Source organism: Diadema antillarum, unplaced genomic scaffold, assembly GCF_040938485.1.
Source record: "Diadema antillarum isolate AM-2024a unplaced genomic scaffold, OU_Dant_1.0 seq00001497_RagTag, whole genome shotgun sequence".
NCBI classification, from domain to species: Eukaryota; Metazoa; Echinodermata; class Echinoidea; order Diadematoida; family Diadematidae; genus Diadema; species Diadema antillarum.
The window spans coordinates 1243921-1257294 of NW_027272234.1; the positions used below are offsets into that span (position 1 = coordinate 1243921).

Genomic DNA, 13374 nt, shown 5'->3' on the forward strand with positions numbered 1-13374 from the left:
GTGGATTCAGCTAACTTCCTCAGATTTTGAGCATTTGACTTTAAATTTGGCACATGTGACCACTGTATTATGTACCTGTGCAAATTTTTTTTTTTTCGTCATTGTCAAATAGTATGTTGTCAAGTTAATGGTATTTTGTAATGAGAATCGTATAAACTACAAGTGGATTGAGCTTACTCTCTCAATTTTTAGCAATAACCTTGAGATATGACACCTATATATTGTGACAAGATAAATTCTAGATGTGCAAAACACTTTTCTCGTCAATGTTAAACAATGCGTTGCCATGCTAACTTATTTTTTTTTAATACAAAGCAATCGAAGATATTGTGATTGACTCATAACTCCCTCATGTTCTAGGCATTTGACTTGAAATTTGGCACGTGACCACTGTAGTGCGCTAATGTGCAAATGTCATCTTTTGTATCGGTCAAAGAAAGTGTTATTATGGCAGTGACATTTTCAAATTAAAAACTTACACAACAGTTGATTATGCAATCTCCCTCAGTTTCTGAGCATCTGGCCTGAAATATTGCACAGAGTGCTAATGTAATGGCAACCATCTTTTAAAATGAAAATCAAACAAAAAATACTGTGAATTGGGTGAGCTCCCTCAGTTTTCTAGCATTTGACTTGAGGTTTCGCTCATGTAACCAGTGTAATCTTAAAATGAGTCGCACACTGATCTCACTGTTGAGTAATCTTGCTATGGTAACAACTTTTGTTACATTGTACTTTTTTTTCAACAAAAGGCATACAAGAATATCATGAATTGAGCTAACTCTCTAAGTTTTAGGTGGGGGTATCAATTACATCCAGTTCGAGTTGAAAATATTGGCCCAAGAAGGCCTTATGTGTGTCATTTGAATATTTAAATGATCTGAATTTCACATGCTTGTATCGTCACTTGCAATAGCATTGATCAAAAGAAAGAGTATAATTTTTGTTTTTATGTTAACATTTTACAACCAGACTGGATGATCTATGTTGAATATTTGAATTATACAGCTGAGTAGGCAATTCAATTTGAACATTTGAATGATAGAGCCAAGAAGATATAATACTAGTATCAATTTCATTTGAAAATTCAACTTGATAGTGCCAAGAAGGCCAAAGGTATTCAGAGTGAGTATTTAAATTTGATATTTTAGCCTACAATAGCTGTAATGTATCTCATTTGCATAGATAATCAAAGAACCAACTGACAGGGTCAAAGGTATTCCATTTTGATACTTATATTGTAGAGATGAGGCTTTCATTACATGTAATAGAATTATTGTGTTTTGTTGTGACAGACAGAATTTATTAAATATTTTGATCAACCTAGTAGCACGTGACTGTCTTTCACCTACTTACATTACTGTGTTATTTTGTGCGATTGAATGTGGAGAGTGTGAAATGATGTCGAGGTATCGACACTTCAAATTGTTAATAAGTTGGCATCACTTGGAATTTATTTCTCACTCTGAAGCGTTGAATCAACACTTCTGTGGTGTCAAATAAACACCAAATAATGCAAACTTATAACACTTTGAAGTGTTAGAATAACACCATGACAGGTGTTGGGGTATAGATTCTAACAACAAATAGTGTTGAAGTTACACCGTCATTGGTGTTAAAGGGTGTCAAAAGAACACCAAAGTGGTGTCAACTTATCAATAATCTAAGCAACACCAAAGATGGTGTTGGTATATTTTAACACCACGGGTGTTGAACTTACACCATAACTGGTGTTGGGATGTCAAATGAACACCATTATGGTGTCAACTTCTTAACACTCTCTTAAGTGTTGAAAAAACACCGAGGCTGGTGTTGGTATATTTTTACACCCTTTAACACCCATGGGTGTTGGATATTTTAACACCAGAGACGGTGTTACTTCAACACCAGATGGTGTGGTCCTTTATTGAAGTTCGGCCGGTGTTAGATTCAACACCAGTGGTGTTAAATCTAACACCACTGTTTTTGCAGTGTATTACTATGTGCAAACTGAGAAGATTGAGTGGGTTTCATCACTGGCGTCACCTAGCACTCAAAAAGGCTGCTCCAGTTGGCATGACATTAATCGTCCCCCCCCCCCCCCCCCACTAAGGTGGTCATTCTATACTGCATGCGCGTTCCTGATTTTTCGGGAAAGGGGTATATTTTACGGGCTCCAGTCGGGGTAGACATCCAGAAAAATAATTGAAATATCTTTAAATAGAGGTAATTTTCACATCTTTCCCAAATAATTCTGAAATAGGGATCCGAATAAGATCATGTTTCAACCTCACGGAAAAAAACACAACAAAAAACGGAATGGAGGTAGTGGGACTTCTTGGTGTTTGCCCGATCCCCCGAATGTACTCATGATACTGAGGACATCTTTTGCTGCAAGGCATCCCCGCCGGCCTTCTTTCCGCAGGACATTTCGGCCACATGCACTCAACATACGTCATGCTGCTTTAACTTCCCTTCCTAAAACTTCAAAAGGGAGTAATTTTGCTGGTTTCCCTTCCAAAAGCCCGTGATAGGGAGTCAAAATCCCAACCCGGTTCCATTCCTTGATGAAGGTTGATATCTCTAAGAATCTGAAACGAGCATATGCGTGTGGTTGACCACGGGGGGCAGGGTTGTGGCCCTTCCATAATCCGAATGTTTCTACTTTTTGTTGCTCACTATCGAATGATGAGGGAATACATAAAGTCACACTTTTGACTAAAGCCTGCATTGTGTAACTAAATTACACGTTTGTTGTCAGGAATACCTGCTGTACCAGGCCAAGACTGTGTATGATTTCGTCGGATGGAACAACACAGGGCCTCATCAGGAAAAGTAAGTCTCCCGTCGTAATTTGCACAACTCCTTTACTGCTGCAGCCATACCGTTGAGAGGAAGGGAATATAACAATAGTGAGAGCGTCTTACAGTTACTCCAAACATCAACTCGTTGTGATTTGCGTTTCATTCTATTTTTTTATATGTTATTAAAGTTACAGATAGAGAGAAACGAAGATGATGAGGGATATGAGGACGAAGAGGAGGAAGAGAAGGGGGCAGAAGGAAAAGAAGAACGAGTGGGAAAGAAGGATGGAAACTTGTATCATTTTGATTCCGAAAAAAAAAAATTGTGCAGTTCTGAGCGGTTACATTTCGTAATTCCAATGGCTCGTATTATTAAGTTCAGTTTTTTATCTTCCCATCTACATGTGTGTTTTGTTTAGGGAGTGCGAGTACGCGTGGGTGTATACTCAGCAGTTAGCCCTCACCCGCCCCACGCCAATGCCTGTACATTCTTAATTCTCTCGAGTAACATGATCATGTCATCATAGGTTACTGCGTGTGGTGATTCTGCAACAAATGTGTGCCTATGGACATCAAGGATGTATTGAAATGGTGCAAGAGCTATTTGAAAACGCCACCAGTGGCCAAACGTAAGTATCCAGATACGTGTAAAGGACGATAAGACTCTTATTATATGCATTACAGGGGCTGATCCAGAAATTCCGTAAATGGGAGGCGCCTTTGCAAAATTAAAGGGGGGGGGGGGGCGCACGCATCCCCATTTTTTTTTTTTTTTTGGGGGGGGGGGCGCCTGGTGTGCCCACCTCTGGATCCGCCACTATATCTTCTTGTCATTATGTATTTCATCCCGTTTTGCTTGCTCTTGGTAACTAGATATTAAATTGAAATGGTGTAATAAGTCTTATCCCAAGTCTCCTGAAATTAGATTGACATGCACACTATGAGCGCTGCAGTGCGGAAGAATACCGTAGATTAGATTAGAATGATGGTATTGTGGTTACAAATCAAATTGCTACTTATAGCATTTGTTGCTAACAAGCATAAGAAAACCCACGCATAACAAAAAAAGATAATGCCCTCTTCATTGCTCTTTGCAGAACTTATACGAACTTGTACAGCTGTACTACATGTACTAAGTACTAATTGAAACAATGTGTGACTTCAGAGGATGGTATCCTCCTCTTCTACGCTACAGGATCCCTCCCGACTTCAGAAGCTTTGTTTACAGTGCCCGAGTGGCTAGTGGTGGTATAGGAACATGGGAGTCAACGTGGAGCCAGTATAAGAGCAGTACGGCGGCAGAAGCGAAGAACTTCTTGGCGGCTCTGTCGGCAACCGGGGAGCCGTGGCTTATTAACAGGTGGGATCGAGAGTTCAGCAATGGGTGCATGGGTGGTGACGTATTTAAGGCGCAAACCATACAAGGCATAATGCACAAGGCATAAGGCCGAAGTGTGGTGTTAAAATAGTTATCTTCTTTTTTTGCGCTCTTTAAGCCAACTTGTTTTATTTTTGTTTGTTTGTTTGTTTGTTTGTTTGTTTCATTTTCCATCTGAGAGGATGGCTGGATAGCCCATAACAAACAGTTGCACTAGCTGGTCTTAACGCGAAGATGTTAGCCATTAGGCGTTAATAGTTGCAGTGGGTTAAACATTACAAAGTAAAATAAGTTTCGAGGTTGGAAACAAAACGTTCTTTTTTTCTTTCTATTGAGATAAGATCAAAGTAAGAGCCACAAATAAAGACTATACCTTACTTGGATCTGTGATAAGTATCACTTGGGATATCTACAACCGACTGTAAGCCTCTGTGATATTCCATTCGCTGTGATAATGAATTTTTCTTCTGTTGTCGCTTCCGGCAAGCAGACCTACTTTTCTTGAGCTTGCCCTGTAAGCTTAGGGCGATAAATCCAATTAAAATAACAATTTAGGCTGTATTTTATTCTATTCTCTTTTATGTGTCTGTGCGCCATCTGAATCTGCAGCCACTAACTTCGTTTGTCTGCTTGTGTTGCTTTGAAGATTTCTTCTACATCTTCTTGTTTCTGCACTTCATATTATGTCATTGTCATACTATGTTCAGAAACATATTAAGCGTAGTAGTCTTCGCATAAGAGCATTGATCATTGTGGGTGAACTCCACGAAAATTGGCTCACAGCATATTGAAGAGATACAGACAATACTAGTCAAAATGAAAATAAATGTTGAAGTTCATGAGGTCATTATCAGGTGGACAGAAAGAAAACTTGTAAACTGTAATTTGAAGACACTTCGACAGGTTTTTCTCTTTTCTTTTCCCTTATATCTGTACGAAATATGACTTAGTTTGAGCTTAAGTTTGCTATTCTTGTTCTGGGAATTTAATCGTCGTACAATCTCGCAGCAGACATCAGCCAATTTCTATGTATCTGTCTTTACGGTCTTTCCATCATTTTACAATATTGTATGACATCGATTAACTCTCCTTACAGGCTACTGGCACGCACACTAGATCAAGAACAACTCTCAGTAACCGATGCCGTGAGTGTATTCCAGTACGTTTCGAAGAACCCGATTGGAGGATACCTGGCGTGGAACTTCTTCAGGGACCAATGGGAATTCTTGAGAGACAGGTGGGTGGGGCACTTCGTTCACCAAAGAGCTGATTGGTGGGAGGAAACGAGAAAAAAAGGCAGGCCTTATATCTATAGTTCACCTAAAGGTAGCCTCCTCAGTGTTACCATCACTGTCCTTCCAGAAGGCCCTGCTATCATCGTGAACCCAGCGTTGCTAGGTAGCCCTTGCGGGTAAAACAGCCGAGGGATCAAATCATGGTCAACTCTATACGGATTATTGTGGGTAAAACATATGGGGATGTCTACACTAGCAGAATTGAACTGATATATAGTTCAAGAGACTAAGCCAAATCTATCCTAACGTTTTGCAATCATGTCCACGGGCGAAGTGATCTCTTCTTTTTTAGACCGGGGGCCCAGAGCATTTATTCAGCTGAAAAGGGTCACACTTTTTGATGATCTCATCATGTAAGGATGTGGCCAAGGGTCAATAAAATGAATTGCTGGCAAGTCACATCCTGTACCGTAAGCCTAGGGGCCACAAAAAGGGACCCCGAAAAATGGATTTATTCAGCCGAAGGGGGTCACGGACAAAAGTTGGTGGATATTGTTCCTTTGGGTGTACTTATCATGAAAACGGCAATGCCAGCTATTTTATCCTGTACGGGGCCCCAGACAGTAGCCCCAAAGGGCCCCACAAATATGGTGTTATTCAGCTGAAAAGGGTCACGGCTAAGTTCTTTTGCAATGGAAGTAGTTCCCATCAGAGATATCCAAAACACCAAAGCCAGCTATTTTATCCTGTACGGGGCCCCAGACAGTAGCCCCAAAGGGCCCCACCCCCCATAGGCCTACGTACAAACACACACAAACATTGATTTTATTCAGTTGAAAAGAGTCACGGCTAATTTCTTTTGCAATGTAAGGAGTACCAATCAGGAGATATCCAAAACACCAAAGCCAGCTATTTTATCCTGCACGGGGCCCCAGACAGTAGCCCCAAAGTGCCCCACCCCATATAAGCTCTCCGTACAAACACACACACACACATTGACTTTATTCAGCTGATAAGAGTAACGGCTAATTTCATTTGCAATGGAAGTAGTACCCATCAGAGACATACAAAACACCAAAGCCAGTTATATTTTGTCCTGTACGGGGCCCCAGACAGTAGCCCCAAAGTGCCCCCCCCCCCCCCCCCTCAACACACATACTCACACAATAGTTTCATTCAGCTGAAAAGGGTCACGGCTAATTTCTTTTGCAATGGAATTAGTACCCATCAGAGAAATCCAAAATACCAAAGCCAGTTATTTTATCCTGCATGGGGCCCCAGACAGTAGCCCCAGACAGTAGCCCCAGACAGTTGCCCCAAATTGCCCCCTTACCCCCTCCCCCTCCCCCCACACACATTGATTTTATTCAGCTGAAAAGGGTCACAGCTACTTTCTTTTGCAATCGGAAGTAGTACTCATCAGAGATATCCAAAGCACTAAAGCCAGTTATTTTATCCTGTACGGGGCCCCAGACAGTAGCCCCAAAGTGCCCCCTACACACACACACACACACACACACACACACACACACACATATATATTTGTTTCATTCAGCCGAAAAGGGTCACGGCTAATTTCTTTTGCAATGGAAGTAGTATCCATCGGATATCAAAATACCAAAGTCAGATATTTTATCCTGCACGGGCCCCCAGACAGTAGCTCCAAAGTGTTTTGCTTTATTCTCTTTATTGTTTGCATCTCTTCTTCTTCTTAAATATGCGCTCCTTCGTCTTCATTTTCGCGACAACGACAACGCGTCCTCCTGATCATCATCAGTTTTGCTGTTCTGGCAAACATTTTCCAGCGTATCGCATAATTGCATGCATAATTGAGTCTGGGAAAGCGTAAGAACAGCGTAGCTAAAGGGGCCAACAGCGTTATCGAAGGAGGAATGAAGCGTCGTAGGAACAGGCCTTGATTTTATACGAGAGTAGAGAACTAGGCCCCCAACAGCGTTATCGAAGCAGGAATGAAGCGTCGTAGGAACAGGCCTTGATTTTATACGAGAGTAGAGAACTAGGCCCCGTCACACTACAGCGTATAAATCAGCGAATGCCTAGCGGATGGGCAAAATTTGGCAAAGTCCAGATTACGCTCGTATCCGCTCGAATTCGCAAGCAAAATGTGGTTTTCGAACGTTCGCCTGACGAATGATGAGCATATGCTGACCGTGTAACGAGCGGATAAAGTAACGAATGAAAGCGAATGCGTACAGTCCATCCAACAGATGCTGAGCGGACAAAGCGAATGAGCAGCGAATGCCCAACATATGCAGAGCGATACTGCGGCAATTACGTGACGGATCTCGGATGACGCACACGGTCTTTACCAAATCATTTTGAGCAGTGACAGTGTCAAGTAATGTTGTCTCTCTAAAAAAAGAAGAGTGAAATTGTTCACTCATGAAGGAGTAAATAACAAAAAAGAGTGTGTTTCGAGTGAAATTGGAGTGACTTTGGAGGAAAAATGTTCATTTTCACTAATTTTGGAGTGACCTCAGGGATCACTCGAAGATTTTGGAGTGATCTTCTTTTTTTAGCTAGTTGTGACTGCGAAAATGGCCCAAAAAAGAAGGAAGCCGAAGTAACCACCAAGTACTCCTGATGTCACTCATTCAAGATTCCCCTAAAAGTGTACTTCCTTCTGATGATCACGTGACGATGAGGTTGGTAGTCCAACATCCTCCATTGCGTCTGGTGCCTCCAACTGGAGTCGAACTTTCACAATTCCCAATTTCCATTCAGAGATTCCCATTTACTACAGGTTGACTTTTATAGCAGTGGTTTAGAATAATGTTCTCTTATTACTTAATGTCAGAATACATATAATGAAATGTCATGTGGGGGGCTGTGGCATAGTGGATCCGACTCCCGAACCGAGGACCCAGGTTCGAATCCCGCCCAGTGCTTACATTCTTGGACAAGATTTTTTTTTACCCACGATGTCCTTCTCGACCCAGGTGTATAAATGGGTACCTGGCAACGCTGGGGTAATAATAATGGCAGGGCCCTCTGGTAGAGCAGTGACAACACTGAAGAGGCTACCCTGGGCAAATAAGACCATTTTTTTTCTTATCATTATAATTATCATCATTATTATTATATGTGCTATATATGAATATCTATTTTTTATCTACGTTTGATTAATGTGTGTTGCTGTGCACATTTGCTGGGAGAATTTGGACGAACGGCGGACGAATGAGAAACTAATGCAGAGCGACCAAAACTTTCAATCAGCGGATGCTAAGCGAACACAGAGCGGATTGTCATTCCGTTCGTCATCCGCTCAAGATTTTGGACATGTCCAAAATCAAAATTTTGCTCCGGCAGATCTCTGCGAATCTCTGCGAACAGCTAGCGGATACAACGGACTTCAAGCGGGTCACGAACGACGAGCAACGGATGTGAGCGTATGTCCAAATTTTCGGATCCGCTGGGCATTCGTTGGCTCGATCCGCTCTAGTGTGACGGGGGCGTCGTTAAAGCGGGAAGGTCGTGCTTTGATCAAGAAAGCGGCGCAGCAGCGGGACCATGTCGTCGGTGTCTAGTTTAGACTATATTTCCCGTTCTTGTGCCGCTGTTACTACGGTCAGAAAAACCTGGAATTGTTACGCTCATCCCGCGGTATTTACACTGTCACTGCTCTCTCCCCGTTTGAGCTACGATTCAAAATAGGTCAATCTTGATGGGGAGATGAGGAAGAAATTTTGAACCAGTTCAAAATTTCTTCCCGATCTGTAAAATTGCCAGATCCAACCCCATCACCCAAACGCTGCTGCTACGATGCTCCCGGTCCCCGTACACTTTTGCCGCTCTCTCCCGATCTGACAGATTGAATAGATCGGGATGCAGATCTTGATAGTGGAATTACATGTGGGGACACTTTCGGAACACTCCGTGGGGCCCCGTACAGCTATATAACTGGTTTCGGTGTTTTTGATAACTCGTTGAGTACTACTTCCATTGCAAAAGAAATTATAGCAGTGATTCTTTTCACTTAGAATAAAATAATACGGGAGTACTTTCCAGCTACTGGCTGGGGGCCCCTTAACTGGATGGGTTTGTGTTTTACGTATCTCAGCTGTTAATTCCACTAGCTGCCAAGGAAAATGGGCATACATGACTCTTTTCACCTAAAAACACTTAATTCATATGGGGTGGGAATACCTTGGGGCTATACCTGTCAAGGGCCCTGCATCCGGGCCAATATCGCACCTCTTTTAATCGAATTCTTTATTGTTGAATTAAATTTAGCAAAAATTTCGCCTAGATGACATAGTAGTTCAATGTCATATTAATCTCTTCATTCAAATTTATTTTGAAACATTCACATTACCTCTAACCTTATTCTAAATAACACTTTTTCAACTGAAATCCATATATAAGACAAGTGCCATTCCACTATCCGTTCATTCATAAATTCATAATGATATAGTCACGTGATTACATGCTGCGCTCGTTCATTCAAATTGATTTCTGGCCATCTAATTTAACATGTTCTGCAGTCAATTAAACAGATATGTTCATGCTTGGCCTCTTTCCTTATTTTCTTTCATCGTAGTTATTGTTTTGTAAGCATCATAGCATTTCATGTTTTCGTATTCGTTTAAGAGACTTTGACACCATTTTTTAACGTGTTTTTTAAATTCAAAGAAGTAAGAAGCCACAAATTATCTGGCCGTTACGAGCGCTTTATTACGAGCGGTCGGCCAGTTCCAAGAAGTCAAGGTTATGATCCTCAAATGTTTTGGTTTTTTTTAATAATTCTTTCTATGTCTTCTAGAGATATACGTCTGTATCTATTGTGCTGTCATGACTATAAAAAATGAAGTTAATCTGCATTACTGGTACACGTATAGGCCTATAATGACATGTATATGAAAGAGAAGGAGCGTTACTAGTCTGGTTACAGAACAACCTAATCCAGTTATACTAGATAGGAAATATGATACTTTTACTGCTTTATAACAGTAATTCATAGATGAAACGAAAACACACATAGAAAGACATGTTAAAATGATCTGAAACAAAGAAATAGCATGATTTGAATTTGAATGAACACGTTTGGAATTTGACTGTCTTTCGCGAAATTTAATGGCTGAAATACCCTTTTCGGCAAATCAAGGCGAATTTGAATGAACGTAGGGTACCAGCCAATTTGAATACACATTTTACGAATTCGAACCTTCTATCAAATGAACCAACAAAAGTGCGAAATTGGCTGGGAAAACCTAACTGGCTTTGATGTTTTGGGTATCTATGATGTAAACTAAGGCCTACTTCGATTGTAAAAGAAAAACAACTATGACTCTTTTCAGCTAAATGATGTCATAATAATTATGTGGGGGAGGGGCACTGTGTAACCTGGGCCCAGTACAAGATGAAATGACTGGTTTTCGTAATATGGTCATCTTAGATGTGCACTTTACAGAAGTATGCTTCCTTTGCAAATTTCTTGAGTGTTTTGCTACTGTAATCTATGGGATCCCGTATACAGGATAAGATGACTTGCTTTAGTGTTTGTGATATCTCTGTTCAGTAGGCCCTGATATTAACGCTACAAAAGAATTTGTAAGACCATTTTCAGCTGATTCACAGTACATGTATAATGGATGGGACACTGTGGAGCTACTGTCTGGGGCTCTGTGCAGGATAAAATAACTAGCCTTGGTGTGTTGAATATCTCTGATAGGTACATGTACTTCTTCCAGTGCAAAAGAAATTACCCGTGTTTGGGGCTATACTGTGCGGGGCCCCGTACAGGATAAAATAACTGGCTTTGGTATTTTGGATATCTCTGATGGGTACTACTCCCATTGCAAAAGAATTAGCCGTGACCCTTTTCAGCTGAATGAAACTAATGTGTGTGTGTGTTTGTGTGTGTGTGTGTGTGTGTGTGTGTGTGTGTGTGTGTGTGTGTGTGTGTGTATGTGTGTGTATGTGGAGAGGGGGGGAACTTTGGGGCTACTGTCTGGGGCCCCGTACAGGATAAAATAACTGGCTTTGGTGCTTTGGATATCTCTGATGGGTATACTTGCATTGCAAAAGAAATTAGCCGTGACCCATTTTGGCTGAATGAAACTAATGTGTGTGTGTGTGTGTGTGTGTGTGTGTGTGTGTTGGGGGGGGGGGGGAGGGGGGTGCACTTCGGGGCTACTGTCTGGGACCCCGTACAGGATAAAATAACTGGCTTAGTGTTTTGGATATCTCTGATGAGTATGCCTACTACTTCCAATTGTAAAAGAAAGTAGCCATGACCCTTTTCAGCTGAATAAAATCAATGTGTGTGTGTGGGGGGGGGGGGGGGGGGAGGGAGCAATTTGGGGCTACTGACTAGGGCCCCGTGCAGAATAGAATAGCTGGCTTTGGTGTTTTGGATATCTCTGATGGGTACTACTTCCATTGCAAAAGAATAGCCGTGACTCTTTTCAGCTGAATGAAACTAATGTGTGTGTGTGGGGTGGGGGGGGGGGGGGGGGGGGGGGGGGGGGGGGGAGCTCCTTTGGGGCTACTGTCCGGGGCCCCGTACTGGATAACATAGCTGGCTTTGGTGTTCTTGGTATCTCTGATGGGTACTCCTTCCATTGCAAATGAAATTAGACGTGACTCTTCTCAGCTGCACGAATGAAATCAATGTTTGTGTGTGTTTGTACGTATGACCTATGGGGGTTGGGGCACTTTGGGGCTACTGTCTGGGGCCCCGTACGGATAAAGTAGCTGGTATTGGTGTTTTGGATATCTCTGATGGGAACTACTTCAATTGCAAAAGAAATTAGCCGTGACTCTTTTCACTGAATAAATCAATTTTTGTGTGTGTTTGTACGTAGGCCTATGGGGGGTGGGGCCCTTTGGGGCTACTGTCTGGGGCCCCGTACAGGATAAAATAGCTGGCATTGGTGTTTTGGATATCTCTGATGGGAACTACTTCCATTGCAAAAGAAATTAGCCGTGACCCTTTTCAGCTGAATAACACCATATTTGTGGGGCCCTTTGGGGCTACTGTCTGGGGCCCCGTACAGGATAAAATAGCTGGCATTGCTGTTTTCATGATAAGTACACCCAACGGAACAATATCCACCAACTTTTGTCCGTGACCCCCTTCGGCTGAATAAATCCATTTTTCGGGGTCCCTTTTTGTGGTCCCTAGGCTTACGGTACAGGATGTGACTTGCCAGCAATTCATTTTATTGACCCTTGGCCACATCCTTATTATGATGAGACCATTAAAAGTGTGACCCTTTTCAGCTAAATAAATCTTCTGGGCCCCCGGTCTATTTGACGTCTGCAACACAAGTACTATGATGTAATACGATGTTTTGTGAAACCCTATTCGTATCAACTAGTATTGAAGATAGACATTTACGTGTTCAAGATAGCTACTTCTACTTCTATAGTGACAAGAATACACTAATACTCCATAGAAGCAGATCGAAATGCATATCTGCATATCAAAACTGTTTTTAAGATCACTCGATCTTGCTCAAGGACTTCAGAAAAGACTAGATCAGTTTAACTCTGTGTTACCCTGCCTGCGCTCTGTTTCTAGGTACGGTTCGGGACTGTTTTCAGATGAACGACATCATCACAGCAGTGACTGAATGGTTCAACACTCGGTATCAACTTGAAGAGGTAGGCTTCTTGAGATCGGCTACGCAAAGTTATGGTCTTGTTCGTATCCTATGTGACAATGACACTTGAGCAGCAGATTTAAGAAAGAGGAGAGGACTGAAGTGAATCCGATGTATAATCTCTGTAAACTGTAAAGTTGCTTAGGTTGTTCTTTTTGCTTAAAAAAAAAAAAATCTGTCGTTGAAACACTGGCTACTTCGTTAACGAATTCTTGGGTGAGACAACCAATGAGAAATCAACGAACGGAACACTAATGATGTACACCATCAAAAACTGACTACTTTCTGGCCCGGATGCGTCAATGGTTCGTTGACAAAACAATAGAGTATAGACGCACAAATGGTTTTAC

At 41.8% G+C, this 13374-nt stretch overlaps 1 pseudogene; it reads left to right on the top strand.

Annotated features, from left to right (window-relative positions):
* LOC139710091 (aminopeptidase N-like) overlaps positions 1–13025 on the top strand; it is a 76357-nt pseudogene extending 63332 nt beyond the window's left edge.
* Positions 13026–13374: the final 349 nt, after the last annotated feature.